Genomic DNA, 17,292 nt, shown 5'->3' with positions numbered 1-17,292 from the left:
CAAAGGGGGGGGGGGGGTAGACTTAGTAAGCAAAACGCATCTGGAAAAATTGAACGGGAAGACAGAGAACAGAGGAATAAAAAAAAGAGAAATTAACCAGGCAAACAAAGGCTAGAGGGGGAAATTGACTTGGTAAAAATAATTAAAGGTAGAAAATGACCTGGAAAATAAACCTCGGAGGGAAAACAGAGGGAATTACTGACCCGGTAATCAAAGAACAGAAAAGAACATTGACCCGGTAAACAAAGTCCACAGAAGTACATTGACCGGATGAACAAAAAGCAGAGAACAAAAACCGACCAGGTAATCAAAAACAGAAAGAAAAGTGACCAGGTAATCCTAGATCAGAAAAGGACATTGACCCGGTAAACAAAGAACACAGAAGGACATTGACCGAGTAAACAAAGAACACAGAAGGAAATTGACCGAGTAAACAAAGAACACAGAAGTACAATGACCGGGTGAACAAAGACCACAGAAGTACATTGACCGAGTAAACAAAAAAATACAGAAGGAAATTGACCCGGTAAACAAAGAACACTGAAGGACATTGACCCGGTAAACATAGAACACAGAAGGACATTGACCCGATAAACAAAGAACACAGAAGGACATGGACCCGGTAAACAAAGAACACAGAAGTACAATGACCGGGAGAACAAAGACCACAGAAGTACATTGACCGAGTAATTAAAGAACACAGAAGGAAATTGACCCGGTAAGCAAAGAACACAGAAGGACATTGAACCGGTAAACAAAGACCACAGAAGGACATTGACCGAGTAAAAAAAGAACACAGAAGGAAATTGACCCGGTAAACAAAGAACACTGAAGGACATTGACCCGGTAAACAAAGAATACAGAAGGACATTGACCCGGTAAACAAAAAAATACAGAAGGAAATTGACACGGTAAACAAAGAACACAGAAGGGCATTGACCCGGTAAACAAAGACCACAGAAGGACATTGACCGAGTAAACAAAGACCACAGAATGACATTGACCCGGTAAACAAAGAACTCAGAAGGACATTGACCCGGTAAACATAGAACACAGAAGGACATTGACCCGATAAACAAAGAACACAGAAGGACAATGACCGAGTAAACAAAGAACACAGAAGGACATGGACCCGGTAAACAAAGAACACAGAAGTACAATGACCGGGTGAACAAAGACCACAGAAGTACATTGACCGAGTAAACAAAAAAATACAGAAGGAAATTGACACGGTAAACAAAGAACACAGAAGGGCATTGACCCGGTAAACAAAGACCACAGAAGGACATTGACCAGGTAAACAAAGAACACAGAAGGACAATGACCGAGTAAACAAAGAACACAGAAGTACATTGACCGAGTAAACAAAGAACACAGAAGGACATTGACCCGGTAAACAAAGACCACAGAAGGACATTGACCGAGTAAACAAAGACCACAGAAGGACATTGACCCGGTAAACAAAGAACACAGAAGTACATTGACCCGGTAAACAAAGAACACAGAAGGACATTGACCGAGTAAACAAAGAACACAGAAGTACATTGACCGAGTAATTAAAGAACACAGAAGGAAATTGACCCGGTAAACAAAGAACACAGAAGGACATTGACCCGGTAAACAAAGAACACAGAAGTACATTGACCGAGTAATTAAAGAACACAGAAGGAAATTGACCGAGTAAACACAGAGCATAGGGAAAAACTGACCAGGTAATAAAAAACAGAGAGATAAGTGACCAGGTAATCCAAGAATAGAGGGAAAAGTGTCCAGGTAATCAAAAACAGAGAGAAAAGTGACCAGGTAATCAAGGAACTGAGTAAAAGTGACCAGGTAATCCAAGGTCAGAGAGAAAAGTGACCAGGTAATCAAGGAACTGAGTAAAAGTGACCAGGTAAGCCAAAGACCAGGGGATGAAATTAAACGGGTAGACAGAGATCAGAGGAAAAAGTTGACCTGGTAAACAAAACACAGATGGAGAAAATGTAGAGGTAATTTGATTATGTTTTACGCTTACGTTGTTCTGTTATGGAAGGTTATAGGGTAAACCGATTTGGAAGAGCTGCTGGCACCTGCCTCTAGATGGTACAGCTGTTCGAAACTTGCTATGTTTTCTGAGGTTGTTCTGGAATCCTGATCTGTAACAACTGCAACTATTGTCACGTTCTGAAACAAATACATCATCTTACGTCAACATACATTTGGATTAAAGGAGTACCATCCTTGTTACATAAGGAACATGGCTGTTTTTACCACATCCAGCTTTAATACGTCCCTGCGTATTTCTTAATTTCGTGTTTTTGAGTTATTCGTTTTTGATGCAAACGATCAAGTTTACACACATCTTTTGTGCATCCTTAATATCTTAACAAACCAATTAAACAGCTCATGAAACCTTTTACAATAATTTTATTGAACGGGAAATGTGCACCAACGATAACAAATATTCCAAGACATTTACATCGTTTATTATTAAGATATGAAAGATGCTACATTTTGTGGACGGAATATTAAGTTAATTTGAAAAAAGAAATCTGTTAAGGCTGTAGGTATTAAGTCAAGGGTCAAGGTTTTCTAGAGCACTAGATCGAAAAGAATTACGCATAGTTATACATTTTTATGAACCTTAGATACTATTAAAGAATGTAGCAGTAATTTAATTTTCTTTCACACAAACATACTTTAAGGGAGAACTCAAAATAAATGAACATCTGTAGCTATTTTTAATTTTATTGAAAAATGTTCACAGGTAAAATTAATGAAATACAAGAAAAATAAAGAAGATTGCCTCGGCTCAAGTACCTTTCTTACAAGAGGCACCGCTTACTACTAACATGCACCGCTTACTACTAACAGCTGTATGACAACGGGCACATTTTTGAAATCCGGTCCCTTTCCTGACGTCGCTGCTTCCCCTTACTTACGGTGTTTACATGTCGCAGTTGATTCGGTACTCAATAGATTGGTCCGACTATCATAATTCCGTGATAGATGTCGACTGCTGATGGACAAACTTACAAAACAGGGTTTGGAGAGATGTATGATGATAAAGCCGATGGCAAAGTGTTCTGGTCGACATCATGATCTCATCGGGATACACTGTATTGCCTTTCGTGATACGAAGGTCGGTGTATTTCTTGTTATTATCTCGGTGTTCACTTTGAGGAAGTGACCAAATTTTCATGTCTGATATCGACGACGAAGCAGAAGACGCTTACCGCTCTGAACATCCGTTTCCTTTTTAAGTGTCCTTCTGTTCATACTTATTTTGCTTGTTTTATAGAATTTGAAATTGAATTAAATAACGCTTTTGTTAACAATTCTGTATCATATATTTTTTTCTGTAATTACCAACTGAATGTTATTTATTGAACTAAATTGCTTTATTGGCTCTTGCTTGGTATAACTCTGTCGTGGAAAGAAAGCTTTGTGTTAAATAGCATAAGTTCTTTTACTGGGTTTTTTTGGTGTGGTATGCATGACTGGATACCTTTTCACGTCCGATTTGGGAATCGAATCCCGGTCGCCTTGGTGAAAGGCAAATGCGCTTTCTACTGCGCCAACCGACCACTCTATGTATTTATTAAACACACTTCATCATTAACCTTATCCCATTTTTACTTTAATTTCTAAATAATAAGTTATTACACTTACCGTGTTCCAGGTTGGCAAGTATCCACTTGTCTTCTTATTTAGTTTGACTTTACGTATATTTGTGGAGTTGATATCGTTGGTGTCAACCAATCTATTCGTGTTCGTGCCTAACATAGGTCGATGACCAGGACTGAAAACCATAGAAGCACAGATCAAACAGAATAATTGAAATAAAGAGTCTTGAATGACATTATGATAGTTGCTTATCGAACATTTATGTAGCTCACAAAGGTCAAAGTAATGCAATTAGATAACACTGCGTAAGAAATACGAGGGTCATTAATTATATACACGTAACTGGCCTAGCACATTCATCGAGCCGTTACTACTGCATGCTTTGCACATATTGTACATGACTATATTCTTTTGTATATCGTCAAAGGTAAGTTAAAGAAATTTAATAATACACACACAGGTGTTCAAACATAGACATTGCCAAGTTTTTGTAAAGTTGAATACTTGGCTGTCAGTAAGTTCCTGTATTTAAAAGGGAAATGTGGTATGGAAATATTTGACGAAATGTAAGATGTTTATGGTGACAGTGTCCCTTCATATACATAGGTTAAATACCGGGTTATGGAATTTAAGCGAGGTCGATGTAGCCACGCCCTAGTAGGCCTGTGGAAGTAATGATACAAACAATGAAGCTATGAGACAGCTAGTTGTGAAAGCAGTGAGAAAGCTGTCCGTGCAATGGGTCACGAAATCTCACTGACGACCAGAAGGCTGCGCGGGCTGTTATATTATGTCCCATACACTTTTCGCGCAAAACACTCAGGATGCGGAAGAATTTATTGCGGGGATGGTTACTAGTGACGAAACATTGATCCATCATTACATGTACGACCCACAGGGCAAAGAATTAAATATTCCCGCGGTTCGGAATATAGAGGGAATTATTTGTCTTCTCTGGCACGAGCGGCACGTGCGGCCAGTGGACCGGTGTACTCATGGCGTACACGGGGTGAGTTCATTCTCTAGCTGTCGTTCTACCAGTGCGGTCACACACAAAATGGAGAAAGATCTTCGTACTCAGGTGTCTGCGCAGGTTTCAGCTCAATTACATGATGCGTTTAGTACCTCACAAAACGAGATGCTATCTCACTTGGACAATTTAATTTCTTTAAAATTGAATTCCTTTGAAAAGAAGATGAACGATAATTCCGAAAAAATACAGCAAACTATCCAAAACACGGACACCTACAAGTTCAAGAGCAGGAGTTGTGAGGAACAGCATAAGTTCAACGGGAAATTGCGGGCTAAAATAGCGGAGGCTGCTAACACCGCGACTACGGACGGTGATGCCACCAGAGTTTATATCGAGGAAGGTATGGCTATGATAGACTATCGCAATAAGCTTGTAAAGTTAGCCGACAGTTCGGAGGGCGGTTGGAAAACTGTGGACGAATATATACTAAACCACATAGCGTCCGACGGTACTGTCAATCATCGACAGAGGGTATACAATTCCATTTAGGGAGATACCACCTGATGCGCACATGCATAATAACAAGTCGGCACAAGATAACCCCGAATTCGTCGCGACAGAGATTAAAAAAGTAGTAAGACTTGGTTGCGTCTCAGAAGTCCCGTTAGGTACCCGGGTCACAAATACGTTAACGGTAGGGTACAATAGATCCGGTAAGCCACGTCTCGTCTTGGATTGTAGGCACATTAACCTGTTCTTGCATAAATTCAGATTCAAATACGATGATGCTGGAGTAGCTAGGGAAATGCTTCAAACAGGCGATTATCTGTTTACGTTTGATCTCAAATCGGCATATCACCATATTGAGATTTTCCCCGAACATCGCACTTTTTTTTGGTTTCGAGTACGCAATCGATGGCAAAACGCTAACATTCGTCTATAATGTTCTCCCTTTCGGTATAGCGACGACGGGTTACGTATTTACCAAAGTTTTACGACAAGTGGTCAAATCCATTCGCGCGTCAGGCCATAGGTTGGCCATGTACCTGGACGACGGTATATGAGGTCATCAGACAGAGGGCGGAGCCAACGACGCTAGCAGGTACGTCAGGCAGGAACTGACAGATTACGGTTTCGTGATAGCCGAAAACAAATGCCAGTGGGTGGCGTCACAGTTCACCACGTGGTTAGAATTCACGTGGGAGATGGAGGAGGGCGTGGTTAGAATCACGTCGGAGCGGATTGACAGGCTTTTGTTTTGTTTGTCAGGCACTATGACACAGGTAACCCAGAGGGGTAGGCTTATTTACGCAGCTAGGCACGTGGCAGGCGTCGTTGGTCGAATCATATCAATGCAGGGCGTGGTCGGTCCACTAGCGCGACTTCGCACGCGCGAGCTATACAGGTGTGTGTCGGCCAGAGCTAGTTGGAATGCGTGTGTTATGCTCACACCCAGGGCCTTAGATGAAATTGAGTTTTGGTTGTTTAACTTACAAATTTTTAACAATAATGGCTCTCAGTTAAAAGAACACATGGCGAAACAATGTGACGTCGTGGTTTGCACCGACGCGTCCGGAGAAGGATACGGGGGCTACCTACAGCATGTAGATAGACCAGTCCAATGTGATGTCGTACGCAACACACAGGTATGTAGCACGTGGGAACGTTTACCGTTAGACACGGACCATGTTGACAAAGACGTCAAAGACATTTCGCATGAAGGCGTGGCGCTTGTTACAGTAGTCGTGTCCCCCTTGGTGGACGACACAGGTAGGATTGCAGATACACGTAAATTCTACAGTAGTAATCCCTATGAGGGGCGACCTGGAGGAGATCTTGATGATAGTACCCTGGTCGACTCGGGGGTCGATAGTTTATCATCTCAGGAGCTAGGCGGCCTTCAGGAGGCCAGCAGTTTGCTATACCCGGCGCAGGTCAGCTTACGGAAGTTCAGTTTCGCAGTCCCCCGAGCGAGGGGCGACCTCGTGGAGGTCAAGGGCTCAGCACCGTGGGTGTCAGGGGGCTTTTGGGTGGCCAGTTGTTTGGTTCCCCTGGTATGGGTCGACCCTCAGGGGGTCAGGTACATTGAAAGAGTGTTCCGAACAAAGGGACCACCTCACGGAGGTAGTATAATTTCCATCCCTCATGGAGGGGTGTTTCGTGGTGGTCACGCAGTCAGCGACATCGAGGTAGCTTTGACACTCTCATAGGGTAAAGAGGTAAGTCTCCCCTCAGTAGGGGATTTGTGCCACATGGACAGCTGCGTATCAATAGACACGTATAACGAAAGACAAAAAGCATATAGCTCAACTTGGAGGGAGTTGGAGGCTATGAAAAGAGTAATCTTTGACAAGGTAGACTCGATCAGAGGTAAGCATGTTAAGTTATTGACTGATAACAACAGCGTTTGTTCCATAGTGAAAACAGGGAGTAGAAAATCAGATTTACAAGTTATAGCACGCGAAGTAAATGACGTGTGTCACGAAAATAGCATAGACATCACTCCGCAATGGCTACCTAGGGAAAGAAACGAAACTGCAGATTATTTAAGCAGGTGTAAGGATTGTGACGACTGGTCAGTACAGGCATGGGTGTTTGATTTATTCGAGGCATGCTGGGGGCCACACCTAGTTGATCGTTTTGCTACGGATTACAATAGCACGTGCATACGTTTTAATTCCAGGTGGTGGTGCGTGGGCACCGAGGCCATGGATTCGTCCACAGTTACATGGCAGGGGGTAAACAACTGGTTAGTGCCACCCCCAAGGCTCATTTGTCAGGTTATATCTAAAATGAAATGCGAGGGGGCCCACGGGACTCTGATTGTCCCGCTATGGGAGAGCGCGGCATACTGGCCAATATTATGCAGCGAAGGGGCGTTTGAGGGTTTTATCGCAGGTTATCGTCTGCTTTCAAACACGGAGGTCACCTCAAGGGGGAGGGGCAAAAACGGGTGTTTCGGAACGAGTGTTTTGGGTTTTGACATGGTTGCCTTTAGGATAGTATTTTATGACAGTGGTTTCCGGTTCACGTATACGTTACGCTTATACGTTTGTTTTCTTTTGTTAACAGGCATAGGATTGAAGAAGTCGATAGACGACGCATTGGAGGCCTTGGGCATCGCGGAAGGTTCCTCTCTGCACCAGATGGCGGAGGGTATGGCTGGTAGGCTGTTACAGAGTAGGAGTATAAGCACACTATCAAAGTATTATGGCGCGTTCAGATGGTGGGAGCAGCTTATTTCGCCTCATGGTTTTTCAGCCCTTCCTGCATCACCGATTCACGTAGCGATGTATTTGAACTATTTGTTAGATAACGGATCCACATTTTCTAAAGTGTCATCAGCGACGTATGCCATCAAATGGGCGCACAATATCAACGGTCACGCGGACCCTACAACTATATAATTCATTCATTCGGAGCATGGTGGAAACATCCAAACGTGTAGCCAGGAAGCCGACATGTAAGAAGGAACCGGTTACCAGTGACATGCTGATTAATTTGTGCGGGACATATTCTAAATCAAACGACTTGTTGATAGTACGACATTTGTCAATGCTTTTAATTTGTTTCTCTGGATTTTTACGTTTTAACGAGCTTAGGAGCTTACGTTGTTCCGACGTGAAGTTATTCGGCGAATCAAGTTAATCGCTCCGGGAAAACATGCAAGCTTATTAACAAAAACAAAACACTCAGCTACACAGGAGCTAAGGAGGCAATGCTCAAAAGATTGAGGTTGGTCTCCGGTGAAGCTAAGTTAGGTTTGCATTCGCTTCGAGCGGTAGGGGCTACGACAGCCGCTAATAACGGAGTCGACGACCGAGAGGCACGGTCGCTGGAAAAGCGAGTTCAGCAAAGACGGTTACGTGGCAGATTCGCTTGAGAAACGTTTAGCTGTAACGAAAAATTTAGGTTTGTAAAATTCGGCATTTGAAATGTTTTTACCTAGTTTTCTACTTGCCCTTTCTTTGTGATTTTCTCTATATTCACGACAGGCTGGTCAGGCAAATGCGATTTGCTCGTTGTGTTGTTTGTTTCGAATATGTAGTGAAGAGAAGACTTAAATATTCCTGTGGTTCGGAGTATAGAGGGAATGCTTTGTCTTCTCTGGTACGAGCGGCACGTGGGGACAGTGGGCCGGTGTACTCTTTGCGTACACGGGGTGAGTTCATTCTTTAGCTGTCGTTCTACCAGTGCAGTCACACACAAAATTAAGCATCGTATTTACAGTTTATATCCGTCCCGTTTGATAGGTGACACGTTTTCGGATTGGCGGAAATTTAGGGCGCGCTTAACAATAGGGTTTTCGTTGGTAACGAGGGGTGTTTTTGTGGATGTACGGTAGTTGTTTTGTTATGTCGCTTTGTGCGTTCGCCTTTTGGTGTGTTTTTTCTGGTACTGGTTATGTGCCGCCCCGGAGATGTACATCGCAATTAAAATAATTGCTGTTCCAGAAAGAAATTATTTTCTGCCGTTTGGACGCAGGTTTCCGGGTGCTATATCCGTTTTTTCCTGATCGAGCGAGTACATCTGCGATGGGGATACACGTATGGAGCGTCTGAGACGTTCACGGGCGGGCGCAGTGTGCGAGTTATGAGCGATTGTTGTTCGCTCGCGTGAGTGGCGTGTGGAGCTTCTGTACAAGTTCATACATATTGTTTGGTATGTTTGCAAAATTAAAAGCCGACTGCACTATATTCACGACAGGCTGGTCAGGCAAATGTGATTTGCTCATTGTGTTGTTTGTTTCGAATATGTAGTGAAGAGAAGACCAAAAGCATCCCGTCCCAAAAAGTTTAAAAGAGCTATGGCGGGTTGCTATACCTATTTCCGTAAAGCTATGACCGCTAGTGCGCGCATTCAGCCGTGCACTGCTATGACGCGTCCGCAGGTATTTTTTTACAGGTAGCTCTATCGGAATCCCGTGTCTGTTAATAGATTATTGTAAACAGACGAGTTTTAGGCAGTGGCTAATAATGCATGCTTTTTTTTAGTTGAGAGAGAGAGAGAGAGAGAGAGAGAGAGAGAGAGAGAGAGAGAGAGATTATTACTTTCAACATATAATGCACACATTCGTTCTTACTTTTATGTACAAATTATAGTAGATTTTAAGATTTGTCATGAAAATGAAACCATCCAGCACAGCCAGCGCAGTGATACCCTGGCACTATTCCATACTTTCAGCTTTTCAACAGTTCGTCACGTCCCGTGCTATGTGGCTTTCTCCTTTTCATTCCATCCTTTCTCGAAAATTCGTTTTCAGCGCACTGACTGTAACTGAATGGGCCATCACATGCCTATATTACATACATTATATACAACGGTAAGTGGAACTATTTACAGAAAGGACGTAACGCACATCTCCACACTCACTCGCATACATTCAAGCACATGCACACTTCTTGCATTCACGCTCTCGTGCACTTAAAAGAAAGTTAAACATTACAGAGGATAATAATAATGCATGCCTTTCACGTTAAAAACTCAACAAAATGTTCGTTTCGCGTTTTGATGTATGAAACACAAGATCTTAAGCAATCATTACAAAATATCAACGATGAATTTTCGCGCATGTTCGGTAATATCTTTGCGATATAAATAACAGATCATTTTCTTTGCTTTACCTTTTTATATTCTGATGCAACAATCCCATATATTTTGTATTTTGGCATCTTTTGTTTTTGTTTAAATAATAAATTAGAATACTAAGTGCCAATTGGAGGGTAAAACAATTCATAAATAACTATGCAAAACGGCGCAGTAAACATACACACACGTCTATTTCCTCCAATACCCAAAACATCCACACAATCCATCGGTCACGCACATTCAAACACTCAAACGTACGCATGGACGTGTCCACATTTACACACGAACAAACATTTGCATTATTGTGTTTAAAAAAACAATTTCTAAATCTATTTGGATATATGGATTATTTACATTCAAATCAAAAATATCCTGTAAAATGGATTGCTTTAAAAATTAATGATACATGTACCTTGATATATAAGATTTGTATGAATGCCTAATTTCTGTGTAAACTATTGATGGCTGTAAAACAACATATTTCTTCTTACTTCTTTCTTGTAAAGATGCCATGTAAATACCACCCTTTATTTGCCATCGTCATCGACCATGGCATACTTTATAAACGTCTGGAATACTCTTATGGCGTGACTGATACCGCACTATGCTGGATACAGTTATACCTGAGTGAACGACGACAGTGTGTTGCCATCGGATCTGCCACCTCACATGACAAAGTACTAGGGTCGGTGTTAGGACCACGAAAATATTGTATGTACTCCAAACCGGTTGGAGAGATTTGTCGTCGCCATAGCCTTCGCTATCATTGCTATGCCGATGACACACAAATTTACATGGTCATAAAACCACAGGACAGTTGGAATACAGTATCAGAAAGTCTGGAAGCTTGTCTGACAGATATCAGTATCTGGATGAACGCCAACATGCTTAAACTTAATCAGGAAAAGACGGAACTAATCGTCTTTTCCCCAAAGTGTCAGCAAACAATGGCTCTCCAGCTCAAGGTTGGTGCCAGAACTATTGAGACTGTTCCAGCTGTTAAAAACCTAGGGGTATACTTTGACAGTTCTCTGAACATGGAGAAACAAGTGAACGCTATTGCCAAATCCTGTTACTACCAGATCAGGAACATCGGCTGTATTCGGCAGTTTCTAACTGCAGATGCATGCAAGATTTTGGTGCATTCACTTGTTACCTCTCGGTTGGATTATGGTAACGCCCTGCTCTGTGGTATATCTGACAAACTAACTAGTCGTCTGCAGAGGGTTCAGAACACTGCAGCACGGCTAGTTACTCGTACTCGAAAGAGAGAGCACATCACACCTGCGCTTTATTCGTTGCACTGGTTACCTGTACGATACAGGTCGCAGTACAAAATTCTGGTATACACATACAAGGCACTGAATGGAACAGCTCCTCAGTACCTACAGGAACTTGTTACCCTGTATCAGCCGTCAAGATCACTGCGGTCGGAGTCAGAATCTGTGTTGTGTGTCCCAAAATCTCGTACTGTGACCTACGGAAACAGATGCTTTGGGAGGGTTTCGGCTACGTTGTGGAATAGCTTACCATCTGCTATTAGGAAGTCAAATACCCTGGCCAAGTTCAAGAGGGACATAAAAACTCACCTCTTCACGTCTGCATTTTAGAATCTTTGCAAAGACGTCATATAAATACCACCCTTTTATTTTTTTCAATTATGTGCACATTGCTTGTTAAATGTATGACATCGATTGCAAGCCTTTGTTGTTTGTTTTCACAATTATAACCATCACTATTATCCATATGTTGTAAAGCGCCTTAGAGTAATTTTACAAATTATATAAGGCGCTATATAAATGTTGTATATTATTATTATTATTTGTTCAATTACATGTTGTGTGTGTGTATGACAACATTGCTTGCTTAAATGTATGAAAATGATTGTAAGCCTTTGTTTTTGTTTGACAATTATAACTATTACTATTATCCATATGTTGTAAAGCGCTTTAGAGTAGTTTTACAAATTATAAAGGGCGCTATATAAATGTTGTATTTTATTATTATTATTATTTTTTAATTAAGTCATAAACTATTGTAGCCCCCTTTTCCATACCATTCCCTATAACATATACTCTTGTTTTTTATGTTTATTGATTTGTTGTACCAAATGGGTGATTTGAATATTTACCTTTTTGTTTTCAAAATTTACAACTTTTCAGATAGCTTGCACCAACTTAATAACACACCTTTCCAAACAATTTTTTACAACTCTTCTTGCATTTTTACCATATAATCAGTACCACATTTAGCTATAATTTTCTATTTCAAAATAACTTTTTTTTAAATCTGCCATTTTCCTTTTGTTGTATATAGCCTCCGAATCCAGGTTAGTTTTAAAGATTCTATAAATGATTGCAAATATATCATTTTGGGTCCCCTTCGAGATAATTCTTAATAACAATGCCTCTTTTATTTTTTCTGATTTACTCTGATGAACTTATTAAGTTCAGTATTTAGTTTTTTGATAACGCATTCTTTTGGGTTTGGTAAAGAAATAAAAAGATGATTAAATTGTGATATGAGGAGGGACTTTATAATACTATTTTTTTCTAGAGGTGTTAAAATCCTTCTATTTCATATCTTATTTAATGCCTTTAGCTTTACTAAATGCCTTCAGCTTTGCTAAACAAAATATCATAGTTTAGTTTTGGAATTGGGCGTTTTGAATAAATGCCTTTGTTTATGCAGATGCATCTCGCCAAGAGGCTAAATTGCTGACATCCATACAAGCGCGTGGGTCATTTTAGATAGTGATTATATGAAAAAGAAGAAGTGAGTGTTGATGACCAATAGGTTAAGTCCGTTATATACTGAATGACCCTCTTAGTTAGCAGGGGACAAGTTTTGATAAAATAGTCACGTTTTAACATATGAAGTAAAATGAAACACGCTTTTGTATTCCAATACAATATTTATGTATCGGAAGCTAAGATTCGTTTTATATCATGTTTCGTATATTATGATTATTAATACTAACCTATATAATGTGATATTGATGACAGTATCGCATTGCCCGGTCCTTAATTTTCTTCCTGACTTGTGACTGTTCCCATGTCCACCTCCTATACTCCTTGAATCACAAGGATGTAGAATTTTACGTTGTCCTGAAGTTCTATATGACTGTCCCGAAGGGTTAGTGAAGTTGACGATATCAACTGAAACTTGAAAAGCTGCTTCCGACACCTATAATAATGTAAGTAAACATATATAACAAACCAATTTAAAGGAAACCGACCTACTTGGTGACAAAGACGTGCGTGGTGCCCTACCTGCCACTGGACCAGTACAAGGAGAAGAAAGGCGCCGGCATTATACGGCCTCATCATGTCCTATTCACCAATATAAATGTATATCAGTATTGGCCATAGGTCTGCTTCTGTCCTGTTTCCCGGTATATACACTGATACCTACGTGTTATCACGCTGATAACAGGTGTCAGCACGGGTCTGATATACAACCACTCACTAGCGTAACAATTATAATATACTGATATGTTTACAATCATTAATATGTTTGTTTTGATGATTATTTTCATCCCTCAGCTTTCAGTATAAATTAGACATTAATGTGGTCAGCGCTCAATCATATATTTTTCGAAATATTTTTTAAGTCGGAATAAGATTGTTATATTGTTATAATCATTTGGCTACACAATATTTGAGCATTTTTGCATATGTTATAACATTAACCCGTTCTGATACAACTTCCAGTCACTCGTGGGATACGCCTCCGATAATTCAGCCCTTTGCGATAAGTTTTTCCGTAACGTGCTTTCTATTCGGGACACCCCTAGCTCCGCCCTCCGTCCTGGTATGAGTCCCGAGGGCCTTTGGCTCCTGAGACTGATCTGATATCGGAACTCTCGGGCTGATTAGAGAAATGATATCAAAATGGTCATATGCTAGCCTGTATGTAAAGACTATCGGATAATCCTATTTGAGAATAAATAAATATAAATAATTATTTTATGTATTATCCCATGGTTTTTGCGACATGTTTTAAGATGGTTTTGTTGAAATTCGCGCACAATTACAGAGTGCATTCGAAACCAGCAGAAATGTTTAAACAAAAAAAACGTATGCCGGGTTCCCGAGTCCGGAAACATTCCACGCAATGAAAAAACACTTGGAACAGATAGAGGTAAGAATGGTAAATCTAAACCATTCTAAGTAATAATTGAATGGTTAAATAACTATTGTCTATTGCTGTATGTATATAAGCGAACGTGTCTATTGACTTAATTATTATTACAGAGTACGAGTGTTGATGTTAATGGTACATGTATTCACTCGGGTATCCATTTAGCGCAAAGTATAAACGGAGCCCTGTGGTGCGTGTACACGTGAATAATCCTTTTCAACACACAATACCCGAAACTGTATGAAAAATTATGTCAACATTAAAATGCAGTTATAAGACAGATTCAATATATGAAGTTATTTACTGGATATTGATATTGATATTATTAATAAATTAGTTATCAATATACGGATCATTATCTCGTATTTATTGCTGCTAATTATTAACGACAGTTCCTTAACTCCTGGGTAATACAGTCCCTGTATTAAGTTTATAAAGAAATGTCAAAAATCATAATGTATGCGATGCATGTGTTATCAAAGGCGGATTGGCCGAGTGGTTAACACTCCTACCTTTCTCGCAGATGGCCAGGCTTCGATCCCCGAGGTCGTCGTATATATTCAGAGAAAATATTTTTCTCCTGCTCACACAACTCCAACAACCATGGGGGAATACATGGTCTGGGGTGGGTGTTGCTATCTGTGCTGTAGTGTTCAAGTGAGATGCTGTTGGAAGCACGATCCAGCTACAAACATGACATAATACATATCAAGCACGCACGCAGACGTACACACATAGGGAGATATTAGCCAGGTGGCATATGATTAGTAGTTAGCGCCTGATGAGGCAGCTCCTACAAAGTCCTCAAAATTTTTATTGATCAATGTATATTTTAATGTATATGCTAATTGTATTGATTGTACAAGTTGTATATCAATGCACTGTAAATCGCTTTAGAGTGGCTTATTCTAGCTAGATATGGCGCTACATCAAATGTTGTAAAAGCAATGTCTTAGTCCGTGTCCCTACACACGGTAATCCCTTTCCAAAGAAGACGCTCTAACAGTTAATTGCTAAATTATCTTAAACTTATTTGAATATTCGATAAGGGACATTTTACGGCAAACTGGAATACTAATGTTTCCCTCTGGTATACTTTGTATAATTACTGATATCATTGCTTGGGTAGTTCTTATTGTAAGACATGGCGGTTTGTGGAAAGATGCAGCGTTTCGGTTTATGTATCTTTGGTCTAACTTGACAACCATTCCACTGTATCTCCAACATTTAAACGTGTTGTTCTCCTCGTAAAATAAATTCGTCAGGGAGTGAAGAAACTCTCTCACTGATGTTTCTCCTCTGAAATTGATCTTGTACGCTTCCATTGATTTTCAGGGTTCCTGTCGACAAAGAATAAAATATAAGAGAATGCCAACGTGAAATCTAAACTGTAGTTCTGACTCAATGTCGATGTGTAGTTCTGACTCAATGTCGATGTGTAGCTCTGACTCAATGTCGATGTGTAGCTCTGACTCAATGTCGATGTGTAGCTCTGACTCAATGTCTATGTGTAGCTCTGACTCAATGTCTGACTCAATGTCGATGTGTAGTTCTGACTCAATGTCGCTGTGTAGTTCTGACTCAATGTCGATGTGGAGTTCTGACTCAATGTCGATGTGTAGCTATGACTCAATGTCGATGTGTAGCTCTGCCTCAATGTCGATGTGTAGCTCTGAGTCAATGTCGATGTGTAGCTCTGACTCAATGGCGATGTGTAGCTCTGACTAAATGTCGATGTGTAGTTCTGACTCAATGTCGCTGTGTAGCTCTGACTCAATGTCGATGTGTAGCTCTGACTCAATGTTGATGTGTAGCTCTGACTAAATGTCTATGTGTAGCTCTGACTCAATGTCTGACACAATGTCGATGTGTAGTTCTGACTCAATGTCGATGTGTAGCTCTGTCTCAATGTCTGACTCAATGTCGAAGTGTAAATCTGACTCAATGTCGATGTGTAGCTCTGACTAAATGGCTATGTGTAGCTCTGACTCAATGTTGATGTGTAGCTCCGACTAAATGTCTATGTGTAGCTCTGACCCAATGTCTGACACAATGTCGATGTGTTGTTCTGACTCAATGTCGATGTGTAGCTCTGACTCAATGTCGATGTGTAGCTCTGACTCAATGTCGATGAATAGTTCTGACTCATTGTCGATGTGTAGCTCTGACTCAATGTCGATGTGTAGTTCTGACTCGATGTCGATAATAATTTTTAAAAAGGGGGATATCAGATGTTCCGGAAGGATAGGCGTCTTTCGTCTTCGTCGACAAAATCCGCATTGAAAATTTTGGTCAAATCCAGACAACGTCATGATCTTGAGGAAAGATCCTGGTAACACCAATGAAACCACGAGGCATACTTCCGAACATTATACAAATGGTCTGTACATGTATTTCTAGCAGAGACCTAAAGTAAAGGGACCGCCGACTCCCAGTGGCGGGAAAATATGTTACCGATTTCGCAGTGCCCTCACCGGGTGTCATACAATATCAAGGCCGATAACTCGTACCGTCTATTCGCCATTGGTAAACACTCGAGTGCTGTCGATAGATATTTTGTTAAGCATCGATTTCATACAACATGAATTAAACGAACTGTTTGAGGTATGTGTATTATTCTAATATTATATTCCCACACCTGAAATAGAAAAAAAGCAATACCTAAAGCATTATTCGTGGTCAATAACATAATGTTCACGAAGCAGCCGAGTCGGATTTTTTCAGTTTTTAGTCTGTGGTTTCACTTTCACTTCACCGGTCAGGTGCCGTTCTGGTGATAACGTCTTGGGAGAACATTCGCCTATTTTGTATGCCAATACTTGTCCACAATATATTTGTAATCAATGTTCCTTGTATGTATACTATGCTATGCAGTGAGCTGCACCCACAAATGTGACATGTACAAGCTGACAAGTACACATGCCGTGATGATGATGCTCCTGGACAGCAATATAAATATCCTAACCTTCTTGGACACG

The 17,292-nt window shown here is 40.6% G+C and overlaps 1 protein-coding gene across 2 annotated transcripts in view; it reads right to left on the bottom strand.

Moving 5' to 3' along the window:
• LOC110449821 (neurogenic locus notch homolog protein 1-like) overlaps window positions 1-3,726 on the bottom strand; it is a 22,888-nt gene extending 19,162 nt beyond the window's left edge. For both annotated transcript variants that reach the window (XM_021496928.1, XM_021496947.1), the window contains exons 1-2: window positions 3,655-3,726; window positions 2,018-2,166 (exon numbers count right to left, since the gene is read on the bottom strand). The gene's annotated coding sequence lies outside the window, so the exon portion shown is untranslated. The remainder of the gene's footprint in view (window positions 1-2,017; window positions 2,167-3,654) is intronic.
• Window positions 3,727-17,292: the final 13,566 nt, after the last annotated feature.

Source organism: Mizuhopecten yessoensis, unplaced genomic scaffold (genome assembly GCF_002113885.1).
Source record: "Mizuhopecten yessoensis strain PY_sf001 unplaced genomic scaffold, ASM211388v2 scaffold481, whole genome shotgun sequence".
Taxonomy (NCBI): domain Eukaryota; kingdom Metazoa; phylum Mollusca; class Bivalvia; order Pectinida; family Pectinidae; genus Mizuhopecten; species Mizuhopecten yessoensis.
The sequence above is the reverse complement of the archived record's forward strand: the minus strand, read 5'-3'. Positions and strand labels throughout refer to the sequence as shown.